The 14,535-nt window shown below is 37.1% G+C and overlaps 1 non-coding gene across 1 annotated transcript; it reads right to left on the reverse strand.

The window, feature by feature from the left end:
* Nucleotides 1-10,573: 10,573 nt before the first annotated feature.
* On the reverse strand, nucleotides 10,574-10,680 carry LOC141694025 (small nucleolar RNA R71). The gene has a single exon (XR_012563358.1). It is a non-coding gene; the product is annotated as a small nucleolar RNA R71 (small nucleolar RNA).
* Nucleotides 10,681-14,535: the final 3,855 nt, after the last annotated feature.

Raw genomic sequence — 14,535 nt, forward strand, 5'->3', positions numbered from 1 at the left:
CATTATTTGTCTAATACCTGATCCTTTTACAGGTTGAAATCCGTTTCTCGTACATACCTTGATATACCCTTATGATACTCATGAAACGCATTACGCTTTTGTACAAATGCTTTATCAATGTGGATTATGATCTTGCTTATTGAATTACATTGTTTATTACACTGAATTGTTTTAGAATTGGATAGTTTTCTTATGTGGACCAGATTCGTGGTCGAATTAGGCCAATGTGTGCCTTGGATCCAGTAATTAGAGCAGTGCTGTGTGCTTTGCTCGGGGTTAGTGCATGACTGATCAGCAGCCTAACCTTGGTTTTATAACTTAAAATGAATATCCAATTCTAATGATTAGTTAAAAAGAAACTTGATTCATCTGAATCATCTCACTTGATCATTGTTTAACCTGAGTTATCGTTATTATGACTTGCTGAGCTAGTTAGCTCACTCTTGCGAATCTTTTTATGTATTCTACAGTTAAAAGGGATACGGTTGATAACGAGGTTTCCCAATTCAATGTACGAGCTAAGATTCCAGATTGAGTTGGATCGAGCTAGCAGGAGCTTATGGCGGTAGTGAGATAGTAAGATTGTAAGAAAAATTTTATTATCAACTGTAAGTTAAATTAGTTGGGATTTGGTGCGTTGTAATAAAAATTAAGGTTGTCGCTTGTTTTATTACTTTAACCTATTACGATCCATAGTTACATAGAGCAGGGTCATTGCAATTAATATTTCATATACAGGTTGATATATTGTGTTTGTGTTGTGGATCCCAAACTTCTGACCCGGGTTTGGAGAGCGCCGCAGGTTGGTATCAGAGCTACAGGTTATAAGTCACTGAAACAAGCCTAGATTGTCGGGATTGGGTAGAGGGTCAGGATTAGGAATTGGAAATAGAAAGATAAGACATTGTGAGGTTAAGTGCGATTGTATAGTAGGTCTCCGGCACGGTTTGTATTGCGATTCGGGATTCTTATCTTGCGACGTGACTCCCAGACAACGACAATGGCAGATCCTGATTTCCCTGTATCATCTGATCATTTGGAGCTTTCCGTTCGAGGATCGTCATCTTCTCTCAGATTTGATTTGCACCTTGTTCCTCCATCAGTATTAATGGCACTACCTTCTGTTATGACAGTTGCACCTCTTCAAGTTATTCCACGCTATTCTACCACCTCTTGATATGAGACTACCCATTTAAGAACCTCCATCCGTTTATACTTATTTTACTGGACTTTCGACTGTGAATGTATCTTTTCAGTTTACCCTACCCCCTGTTCTATACCCCCAGTTTAGAACTTGTCCTATAAAGCAATTGTACCTATGAGGATGGATTCGGGAGTTGCAGTAAATGGTGAGTATTGAGATACAAATAAAGGTGAGAAGAAGTTTAGAAAGAAGATTTAAGTGTTCTGGAGGATAGCTGTTACCAGGTTATAAGAAGCTATTAGTGATTAGGCCACCCATGACTAGCTTATGGAATGGAGTAGATAAGTGTTGAAGAGAGAGTTTGAGGAGATTATGGATCTGGAGATTTCTTGAAGTTAGATAATGGTGTTATGATGATGTGATATATATTTTAACAAGATGATGTGACATTAGCCGACTTGTTGACTATTAGATAGTCTGTTCCACTTAACGATTGTATTGTTGATAACGGAAGTATTACCAGTATGGAAGCTTGATGTGAAGCTACGAATAAGATAGCATGCAACGACAACTGAAGTCTTCGTTGATTAAGGAAGGCAAATGGACCCAATAAGGAGAGAAGGTAGATTGAAGTAAATGGACCTTTATGTGATCGTTTCTTTGATTTGGTACCTTGTTATAAGAAGGAAAAACAACAACCAACTCATATAGTAAGGACAACCAGATTTGTGATTCTCAAAATTTTTAAACAAGTTTTCAAAAAAGATTCTTCCTTACAAAGTTCCTAAAAGCCTTTTTGAGTAAATGAATTTTAAATATTGGTTGTCAAGTTACCACTTGAGTTTCTTGTTTGTTAAAAGACACGGATTACCTGAAAGGATACTTGTTTCAGACTTAGTATTGTTAATTCAGAAAATAAATTAACCCGCGATTATGAAAAAGTTGATTATTTCTAACGGTAAAGTGCAAATATTGTTTGACAAGGTTAATAACAGAATCCGCGTACGGAGTAATTGTTCATCCAGTTGCAGAAACCATTAAAGTTTAAAGAATTCATTGATTTAAAAGGGGCCTGGGCGTGATCGAAGAAGATTGGGAAGATTTCCAGACTTTCCTAAAAAGACGAATATTATTAACAAAAGGATCGTTATATTGAATGATTTGTGGTTATTTTAACTTAAAAAGAGGAAACTCGAAGTTATTTGGTAAGAATTCTATTATGATCGCATTATTAAAGTATTATACGTGTAGGTGCGATGTTAAAGACGCAAGACTTAATAAGTAAGAATCTACCATAATGCTTAATTTGCGAAGGCATTTCAGTGTACTTTTTAAAGTTGTTATATGACACAATTGGGATATGATCGAACAAGCTCGAAAGATGAATACAAATGAAATGTGGATGGTGACCAATGGTATCGTTCTTGTCTTCAATATTACAGCATATATTCCTATTCAATTCCTAAAAATGTATGAACTTCTTTTCTTAAATAAACTCTTTGCTATGATAACGAAAAGGAGGATATTGCATTCCTTTCAAATTTAATTGTTTCCTCAAGTTTTGCTTTCTGATTGGGACAAACAGTGTTATGGTGAGACAATTTGTCGGAATGATAAAGAGTCGGGTGGGACGCCACCTAATCATGTGCTGTATGCCAAATGGTATGAAAGACTGGCCATCTTAAGTACCAATGTGGTTGTCTCATTCATATTTAAATCCTTGTTTCTTCTTTCTTTCCAACTCTAAATTTTGTTGAATTGTGAATCCTTCTAGTTGCTTCGTTGTACTGTCGTTCTTTGTAAGAGTTTTTCAAATAGAAATCAATGAATTATGGACCAAGCGAGCAAAGTTCCATCTACTTCTCACGCATGGAAAGCAAACAAGGGCATATGGCAAGAATTGCAAATCACTAACCCAGTCAGGGATGCACTAAGAATCAAGGGAATCTACTCCAATTAGGATACGTCTTCGAGAACGAGAATATGCGACTTTCCTATGAAATATGTTGTTCAGATTACGGACGTGACAACATGGATGACGATGGTAAGTACCTTATGCGTTAAAGTATTAAAAGATGTGAGAGAAACTTAATTATTTATCTCTCAAGGTTTTGTTGATGAGATGAATTACCCTGTTGAATTAATAATATTATAACTAAAGGACTGGCAACTTCAAGAACGTGTATTTGTTAAGTAAGCAAGTACCAATGGTGGAATTGAGATTTTTAGCAATAAGTTGTGAAGAATTGATATCATTTGAGATAAGAGGACTTGACATTATTCTAAGGAATGGATTAACTATGTAAGTATGATACCTAGACGAACCGTCGTGATGAAGAGATAGTCTTGAAGACGTTAAATGAGAATATGATGAGGCATAAAGGAAAAAGGAGGGTAAAGAATTTGCTAACGATGATTATGATGATCAAGATGTGAGCATTATGGTGATTATGAGATAAATAAAAGTCAGAAGCAAACAAAATTTCAAGATTTTATAGCAATTAAGGAGTTTCAAGATATGTTTCCAAATGAGTTATCAATATTTCCTCCCGATAGAGAAATGAAGCTCGCGATTGACGTAGCACCTGAGGCGAAGCCAGTGACCAAGGCCTTACACAAAATGGCACCAGTTAAAATGAGGAAGTTAGCAAAGCAGATGCAAGAGATGCTAGAAGAAGAAGCGATTAGACCCAGTGTATCCCATAAGGTGCACCGGTACTAATGGTTAATAAGAAAATGGAAGTATGAGATTATGCGTCGACTAGAGAAAACTCAACAAGTTTACTATCAAGAGTAAGTATTCGTTACCTCGAATTAATGATTTATTTGATCAGTTGAAAGAAGCAGAGTATTTTCTAAGATTTGGATATTATCAATTGGAGATTGAATCTATGGACATATCAAGGATAATTTTCAAAACTAAGTATTGCTGCTATAAAAATCTAAGTAATGTTATTTGGTTTAACCAATATACCAGTGATATTTGAACTTGATGGACATAATCTTTAAGGAATATCTGGATAAGCTGTAGTTGTATTACTTAAATTCAACGAAGGACCATTCGAAGCATTTAATGACAACTGGGGAGTCGGAGAAGAAAGAAATTATATGTAAAGTTTACAAGGTAAAAGTTTTAATGGTAGAAAGCATAAGTAATCAGTGAGGAGGAGACCAAAGGAGATCCAGTAGAAATCAAAGTTACTATGAATAAAGAAAGGCCAAAATGTACCAATAAAAGTAAGGAGTTTTACCATGGACCGGTTATTATTGAAAATTTGTGCAAGATTTCTTGGAAGTTGCAATACCTTCGACGAAGCTAACCAGGAAAAGCAAGAAATTTATATGAAATGGAGAGGGGTAAAGAAATTTTTGCGGAGTTAAAGGAAAGAATGGTTAAATCACCTGCTTTATCATTTCGAAAGTATCAAGGAGGTATGGTAGCTATAGTGATGCTTCTCATAAGGGAGTAGGATGTGTGTTGATGTAGCACAATAAAGTTATTGTATATGCACCCAGACAACCGAAACCTTATGAGCAAAAGTATCCTAATCATTACGGGGACTAATAGTAAGAATATTTGTTTTGAAAGATTGGGAAATATGATATGTATGGAGAAAAGTGTAAGATCTATACGGACCATAAAATTTTAAAGTATGTACTCACGAGGAAAAGCAAATATAGAGGCAAACAATAAGCAAAAAGGAGAGAACGAACATAGAAACGGTACCAGAAGAATTAACTATGGAATTCTAGAAGTTGGAATTGGAAGCTAAAGTTCATAATCCAAAAGGGACAAGGTTGGATGGTATGACCTTTCAGTCGAAGTTTTGAAGGAAAAGATAAGATGTCAATAGAAGATAATGGATCACGATGTTAGTAGTTAGTAAGAGGAAATTTATGCACCCAGGAGAACGATCATGATATCCCTAGGTTTTCTTCTAGCACTTGAATACTACAAGTAGAAGGATTAAGAAATGAGATACCACAAGGAATTCACAATATAAAGTATTTAATTAATTGAAGAAATGCCAGGATTAACGGAAATTTAAAGAAAAATAGTGATAACCAGGTATAAGAAGTAAATTTCAAGATGGATTAGGAAGTGTTGGACATGTCAAAGAACTAAGGCGAAGTATTGGAGGCCTAGTGAATAAAGCAGACCCAGGGAGTGGTTTTACAAGAAGTGAATCGTGAAGTGTACTAGTGATGTTAAGAGAGAAAAGGAATGCAATTATGAGAGTATGTATTGATTATCGGGAGTTTAACAAAATAACGAATAAGAAGAAGTGAGGCCCTATAAAGAATTAATTATTTATGAGACCTAATTCAAGAAGTATGTTATATCTCGGGGATTAACATAAGATCCGACCTGAGAACATATCAGAAATTATGAATAAAATGAGTTATGAGCACTACAAGCTCTGGTGATATTATGTGAAATAACAAATGTATCAGTTGTCTATAAGGATTAAGGAACATGTTGTATAAAGAGTACTCAGATGAGCGAATTGTATTTATTGATAACATCTTCAGCTATTCAGAGAATAAGAGAGTCTGTGTGGAATGCCCAAGGATTTTCCCCCGAAGATTAGAAGGAAAACAGCTATACGTTGAGTCTTCAAATATGAAATTTTGACCAAGGTTAACAACAAATTATGATTAATCCATTAATAACTACCTAAACAAAGCCGTATGGTAACAGATACATTGTGTAGAAAGAAGGATTGGCTGTAAACGAATTGGAAGGAGTGGAATCTAAAGTTCAAATACTTAAAGGTGATAATACATGAATATATGAGATTACTTTTTAGCCTTAACTGATGAAAAAGAGTAGATGTTTAAATGTTTGGAAACCAAGTTGAAGAAGAGCACCACCTATCATCCTTAAACGGAGGGTCAAAGTACGGAAGTGATTCAGGAAATATAAGATATGTTGAGAGGTTGAGTTTTAAGGAAATACTGGAATGATCATTTATCAGCAATGCCAGCTTTGGGATACTACTTTACCAAGCTTCATGTGAACGCAAGTGTAGGTCCCCATTTTTATTGGAATAAAATGAGAGAAAGAAAGTTGTCAAATTCTAAGTTAATTTAGCACACCAAAATCGTAGTAATATTGATTGAAGCAGCTCGGAGTAGACAAAGAAAGAAGGCGAAATTATATCGAGAGAAAATATGAATATAGAAATAGGACCAGTAGTGTTAGTACAAGTTTCATCCTGAAAGAGACTGGATAAGTTTGAGTAGAAGGGACAAGTTAAGTCCTAAAATTTAGTAAACCATCTGAGGTATCGATAAATATAGATAAAGTTGCTCATGAGTGATGTTACCATCATAACAGTATGTACATATAGTGTGTTTTTCCTGTCAAGGTTAAGGCAATAAGTGTCTGATTCGAACCAAGTGGTTGATCAGGAGCCAATAGGCTCTGGTCCAAGTTGTTTTGCATATAGTAATCAATCTAAATTCTTGATCGTTAAAGGCAAGTCATTGGAAATAAAGGTATATCTATAATGGGTATGTTTGAAATCCTCAAGTAGAAGAGTCTACTTGGAAATTAGAGTCAGATATGCTTGACAAAAATCCTCACTTATTTAGTTATATCAGATTCTGAGGACAGAATCTTTTTAAGGGGGAAAGGATATAACGACTCGTGTATTTTTGAATTATTTAAATATGTAATTGTGGAAGTATTAAATAAATAAAATATGTGTATAGCTTCTCTCAGCTCGATGTTGTTTTATTATTATCTATGTGTGATTTATGGTATATCGGGTTGTTCGCGTCATTAATTAGGGAATTGTATTGAATTGTTTTCACTTTTAAAAGTGGATTTAACGCAAATTTATTTGCATAAATATTTGGAATGTCTCTAAAATTGTTTGTATGGTTTTATAATTACAATAATTATTTTTGGGATTTTATAAAATTTAGAAATCAATATTTCATCTATTATTTAGCCCTGCATGATTTTCTGATTTTATTTATTGGTAAAATCCGAATTTAATTCCAGAATTCCTCAAAAATTATGAAATTCATATTTATTCAAGTTTGGAATATTTCGAGAATTTTAAAATTATTTTGGAAATTTTTGGGATTAAATTCGCCCGCGCGTTGTTTTGTTTATTCGTTAAAAGCGGGTATAAATTGCGTTTCAAAAATTGTTTTAAAACTATGAAAATTACGTTTTTATTTACTTTGGGATATTTGTAACATTTTAAAATCATTTTAGATTTATTTCAATATGTTTTCGCCCGCAAGGTATGTCATTAAATCAAGAGTAACTGATTAAAACTCGGCTTCCAGATCAGAGAGACACGTGGCAAGTGTTTATGAATTAAACAAAAACGTGTCATGTTTTTACAAACTGATATATTATTAGTATTATTCTATTACAACAGTATCCTCTTCCTCCCTCATTTCAGTATCTCTTTGTCGATCTCTCAATCTCTCCTGCCCCCTTCTCGTTTTGCCTCTCTGTTCGTTGAATTACATCTCGTTTCCCCTCCTTTCTTATCTTCCCGTTTGTTCTCTGTGCCTCTCGTCGATTCTCCTGTGCCGCTGTTGTTTCCGGTAACCGGTCGCCGCCTGTTTTCTTCTTTTCCGATGGGTGTATGTACGGTATATATGGGTACATACGTGTGTGTTGTCAAGTGTGTCTGTGTGTGTTTGTTTCTGTATGTGTGCTCAGTCTAGGTATATGGCCGTTTAGTTTCCGGCCATTTCTGTGTCACTGTTGTGCGGTGGTTCTGGTGCGTGCGATTGCACGCGGACGATTTGAGTTCTCTTAATTAATTATTTAATTATTTTACTTTCTGCAGGCATAATTTTGACTAGTATTCGTGATATAATCCTCGTGCGGAAAATTATTTAATCGGTGAAATACGCGTTGGAAACCCGAATTAATCGGGTACCCGTGGATTTTACCGCCATCCGTGATGAATTTTGACGAGCGGACGGTGGACTGTGATGATTATATTCTGAGTCCTAATTTAACAAATAAATGTAAAATGCGAATAATAATAGTACTGAATTGACGTTTGGGAAATTGTGAATATTGGTTGTTGTGAATTATTGTGGTGAAGTGATGTCGAATTGTTCGACGGGTTAGTCCGATAAATAAAGGAAGTGCTGCCCAATTTCCGGGAAACTGAACTACGTAAATACGGGAACGTATTCGATGATTATTGGGATGTTGAGTGACTATATATATATATATGTCTGTGTGTGTTTTATAAGAAACTTGATTGTACGATGTGATGAAATATTTTACCAAATTGATAATCCTGATTTCGTAAAATAAAGAGTTTATGTATTTTCTGAAAATGAACACCGAACCGATTTTCGAGATTATGAACCCTACTTGTTGCGTGTGTTATCATAATATACATAATTACGAGTCGGGTTTGAAAATAGTTGGGTATAATTGGTCTCGAGGATATGTCAAGCATACCTAGACATCTAACGTAGGGTATTTCGACCCTGTAGGTTATAGTCGGGAACCTGAAAGTGGAAGATGGACTAAAGATAACCTAGTGGTAATTCGACGAGCTCAGTAGAGTTTCAACAGAAAGACCTGAATGTCGAAGGCGAATCCAATGGGATCTAGTGGTTGGACGTTAAAGCCTGAGCGACAGAGTCGGCTCAGAGTTGATCAGTAATAGTTATAAAGCCTTGTAAGGCAAGTTTTTCTGAACCTTTCTTCAAGATATATTACCAATGTTTTCGAACTATTTTATAACATGTCGCTATTAATCAAAATAACTCATATTATATATTGCAAGTGCTTTAAACTATTAAACCTTGAACCTTGATTTTCTTGATCTTGAGCCGTAAGCCTTATTCTTTGTAAACCATCCTTTGTTGATCCTCATATACAAATCACACAAATATGATACTACTTCCCAAATGTATAACTACCAAACACCAAACACTGAAACAAAATTGTTTGAAAACACAGAAACTTTTATACTTCAACCATTATTTAAAACCTCAAAGAACTATACCTTGAAAAAAAACCATTATTTGTCTAATTCCTGATCCTTTTACAGGTTGAAAACCATTTCTCATACATACCTTGATATACCCTTATGATACTCATGAAACGCATTATGCTTTTGTACAAATGCTTTATCAATGTGTATTATGATCTTGCTTATTGAATTACATTATTTATTACACTGAATTGTTGATAGTTTTCTTATGTGGACCAGATTCGTGGTCGAATTAGGCCAATGTGTGCCTTGGATCCAGTAATTAGAGCAGTGCTGTGTGCTTTGCTCGGGATTAGTGCGTGACTGATCAGCAGCCTAACCTTGGTTTTATAACTTAAAATGAATATCCAATTCTAATGATTAGTTAAAAAAAACTTGATTCATCTAAATCATCTCACTTGATCATTGTTTAACCTTAGTTATCATTATTATGACTTGCTGAGCTAGTTAGCTCACTCTTGCGAATCTTTTTATGTATTCTACAGTTAAAAGGGATATGGTTGATAAAGAGGTTTCCCAGTTCAATGTACGAGCTAGGATTCCAGAATGAGTTGGATCGAGCTAGCAGGAGCTTATGGCGGTAGTGAGATAGTAAGATTGTAAGAAAAATTTTATTATCAGCTGTAAGTTAAATTAGTTGGGATTTGGTGCGTTGTAATAAAAATTAAGGTTGTGGCTTGTTTTCATACTTTAACCTGTTGCGATCCATGGTTACATAGAGCAGGGTCATTGCAATTAATATTTCATATACAGGTTGATATATTGTGTTTGTGTTGTGGACCCCAAACTTCTGACCCGGGTTTTGGAGGGCGCCACATTATGTACTTGCCATCAGTGGTCATTAGGAATCATTGATTAAGACTTGTTACTTACTGCTTCTGGTTGTGTTTCAGGTACTCTAGCGAGCGTATATGCAAACACGTTCTCGCACTCGCAAGAGAAATCTGGATAAAGCTGAGGAGACAGATAAAGCTCTTACTTTTTGGAGAATATAGTTTTTGAAGATTCGGATAAAGATAGTGAAAAGAAAGAACCTGAAACAATGGGTGATCGTCTAGCTCAAGCTGATCAAGCTCTTATGGACTTTTCTCGGCCTAAAATTGATGACATTCAGTCAAGCATCATTCATCCGGCTATTCAGGCCAATACTTTTGAAATCAAGCTGGACACTATTCAGATGGTGTAGAATTCTGTTTCTTTCGGAGGAGCTGCGACTGAACATCCCAACATGCATATCAGGAATTTTGCCGAGATCTGTAGTACTTTCAAATATAATGGTGTCACTGATGAGGCTATCAAGCTGAGACTTTTCCCATTCTCTCTGAGGGAGAAAGCTAAGGACTGGTTACATTCTTTACCAGCTGGGTCCATCACTACTTGGGAAGATCTTGTGCAAAAGTTTCTAGTGAAGTTCTATCCAATGGCCAAGACTGCAGTTATGAGGAGTGCTCTTACTCAGTTTGCACAGCAACCAGGAGAATCTATGTGCGAAGCTTGGGAGCGCTACAAAGAGATGTTGAGAAAGTGTCCACATCATGGGATGCCTGAGTGGATGGTGATCACTGGTTTCTATAATGGTTTGGGAATCCAATCTCGACCCATGCTCGATGCAGCTTCTGGAGGCGCCTTGTGGGCCAAAAGCTATACTGAGGCCTATAATCTCATTGAAACTATGGCGGCAAACGAGTATCAAAACCCAACTTAAAGGATGATGCCTGGGAAAGTAGCAGGTATTCTGGAAGTTCATGCAGCTACAGCTATTACAGCACAACTCACGGTGCTGACTATGAAGGTCGATTCTTTAACCAACTATGGCGTAAATCAATTATCTAGTGTATATGAGCTTTGTGCAGGCTCTCATGCTACGGATCAGTGTTCTCTTGTTAATGAATCTGTTCAGTATGTGAACAATTTCCAGAAACCGCAGCAGCCTGTGCCCACTACTTATCATCCTAATAACAGAAATCATCCCAATTTCAGCTGGAGCAATAATCAGAATATTGTTCAGCAGTCATATCAGCAAGCTGCAAATAAATAGTTTAATCCACCTGGATTCCAACAACCTCAGCAATTTTCTCAAAGGCAACCATACCCTCAACCAGGAGGTGCTGCTCTACCTTCTAGTGCTAATTTCGAGGAGTTAAAGCTGTTGTACAAAAGTCAGGATGTTTCTACCAAGACCTTGGAAAATCAAATTGGATAAATAGCCAATGTCTTGCTCAATCGTCAACCTGGCACACTTCCCAGCGATACTGAAGTGCCAGGCAGGAAGGAAGCTAAAGAGCAAGTCAAAGCTGTCACCATAAGGTCTGGAAAAGTTGTTGATGCTGAAAAAGCAAAAGATGTAGAAGTTGAAGTTGTAGATGAAGAAGGAATGCAAAAGGAGAAAGAGGGGGAACCAAGGAAGACTATTGTTGAACACACTCTGCCTGAGGGTAATACCGGGGAGAAACAACTCTATCCTCCACCACCTTTTCCTAAGCGATTGCAAAAATAAAAGCTGGACAAGCAATTTGGTAAGTTTCTGGAGGTGTTCAAGAAACTTCACATCAACATACCTTTTGCTGAGGCTCTTGAGCAAATGCCTAGTTATGCAAAATTCATGAAAGTTATTCTTTCGAGGAAGGTGAAACTGGATGATCTTGATACCGTTGCTCTGACGAAAGAGTGCAGTGCCGTGCTGCAACAAAAGTTACCTCCAAATCTTAAGGATCCAGGTAGCTTCACCATTCCTTGCACCATTGGCAAGTTATCATTTGACAAGTGCCTTTGCGATTTGGGAGCAAGCATCAATCTGATGCCGTTATCTATCTTCAAAAAGCTGAATTTTCCTGATCCAAAACCCACCTACATGTCTCTACAATTGGTTGATCGTTCGATTACATACCCACAAGGCATTGTGGAGGACGTGCTAGTAAAGGTGGAAAAGCTCATCTTTTCTGCAGATTTTGTCATTCTGGATTTCGAGGAAGATAAGAAGATTCCTATAATCTTGGGAAGGCCTTTCTTGGCTACAGGCCGTACTTTGATAGATGTGCAAAAAGGTGAACTCACTATGAGGGTGCAAGATCAAGATGTGACATTCAATATGTTCAATGCGCTGAAATTCCCTACAGAAGATGATGAGTGCTTCACGGTGGATTTGGTCGATTTTGCAGTTACTTCAGAACTTGATCACGTGCTAAGGTCTGATGCCTTAGAAAAAGCCTTATTGGGGGATTTTTACAGTGAAGATGATGAAGGAAATGAGCAGTTACAATATTTGAATGCTTCTTCTTGGAAACGGAAGTTAGACATGCCATTTGAATCTCTTGGAAATACTCATCTGAAGAATGTTGAGGGAAAGCTCAAACCATCTATTGGAGAAGCACCTACAATGGAGCTTAAACCACTGCCTGAACACTTGAGGTATACATTTTTAGGTGATGCATCTACTTTGCCTGTTATTATAGCATCTGACCTTTCACGTAGTGATGAGGACAAGCTCTTGAGGATTCTGAGAGAATTCAAATCGGCCATCGGATGGACTATAGCAGATATAAAAGGGATCAGCCCTTCGTACTGCATGCATAAAATTCTGCTAGAGGAAGGTAGCAAGCCGACTGTTGAGCAACAGCGAAGGCTTAATCATATCATGAAAGAAGTGGTGAAGAAAGAAATTCTAAAATGGCTGGATGCAGGAATCATATATCCTATTTCTGACAGTTCTTGGGTGAGCCCCGTGCAATGTGTACCTAAGAAATGAGGTATTACTATGGTAGCAAATGAGAAGAACGAGCTCATCCTCACTCGAACGGTCACATGATGGAGGGTATGCATGGACTACAGAAAGTTGAATAAAGCCACAAGGAAGGATCACTTCCCTCTTCTATTCATTGATCAGATGCTTGACAGGTTGGCTGGTCATGAGTATTATTGTCTTCTGGATGGCTATTCGGGCTACAATCAGATTTGCATTGCACCAGAAGATCAAGAGAAGACTACTTTCACTTGTCCATTTGGCGTATTTGCTTTTCGCAGAGTTTCTTTTTGCTTATGTGGTGCACCTGCCACTTTTCAGAGATATATGATGGCTATATTCTTTGATATGATTGGAAATAATGTCGAAGTGTTCATGGATGACTTCTCAGTCTTTGGATATTCGTATGATGAATGCTTGAATAATCTCCGTTTGGTGCTCAAAAGGTGTGTTGAGACCAATCTGGTGCTCAATTGGGAAAAATGTCACTTCATGGTGCAACAAGGCATCATTCTTGGGCATAAGGTCTCTAGTAAAGGTCTTGAGGTGGATAAAGCCAAGGTGGGCGTCATTGAAAATCTTCCGCCACTTATTTCTGTGAAAGGAACCCGTAGCTTTCTTGGTCATGTGGGTTTTTATCGGCGTTTCATCAAGGACTTCTCTAAGATATCTAAGCCATTATGCAACTTGATAGAGAAAGATGTGCCTTTCAAATTTGATGATAAATGCTTGGCAGCATTCGAGACTCTCAAGAAGAGTTTAATCACCGCACCAGTTATTACGGCACCTAATTGGAGAGAACCTTTTGAGATGATGTGTGATGCAAGTGATTATGCAGTGGGAGCAGTTCTTGGGCAGTGAAAGACTAATATCTTTCATGTGGTCTACTATGCTAGTAAGACGCTAAATGGAGCCCAACTGAAGTACACCACTACTGAGAAGGAGCTCTTGGCTATAGTTTTTGGTTTCGAAAAATTTCGATCTTATCTACTTGGGATAAAGGTGACAATGTTCACTGATCACACTGCCATCCACTATCCGGTCTCAAAGAAGGATTCGAAGCCTAGACTTATTCGTTGGGTTCTCTTACTACAGGAATTCGAGTTAGAGATCAAGGATCAAAAAGGTACTGAAAATCAAGTAGTTGACCATCTCTCTAGATTGGAGAATCCCGATTCTACTTCACATGATAAGACATTGATCAACGAATCTTTTCCGGATGAGCAGTTGTTCGTAATTCAAGAGGAAGAGCCATGGTTCGCAGACATTGTGAACTATCTTGTTAGCAATATAATGCCTCCTAATATGAATGCGGCTCAAAAGAAGAAGTTTCTGCATGAGGCGAAGTGGTACATGTGGGATGAAACATATTTGTTTAGACAAGGAGCTGACTAGATCATCAGGAGATGTATCCCATTCTGTGAGACGGAGGGGATATTACGAGACTTTCATTCCACAGTTTATGGTGGACATAATGGTGGTGAAAAGACAGCAGCTCGTATTCTTCAAGCAGGTTTTTTCTGGCCTACATTGTTTAAGGATGCACATCAGTTCATTTTAAGGTATGATCGTTGCCAAAGAGTTGGGAATCTTTCCAGATTGGATGAGATGCCTTTAAATGTGCTACTTGAAGTTGAGGTCTTCGATGTTTGGGCAAT

Source organism: Apium graveolens, chromosome 10 (genome assembly GCF_009905375.1).
Source record: "Apium graveolens cultivar Ventura chromosome 10, ASM990537v1, whole genome shotgun sequence".
NCBI lineage: Eukaryota > Viridiplantae > Streptophyta > Magnoliopsida > Apiales > Apiaceae > Apium > Apium graveolens.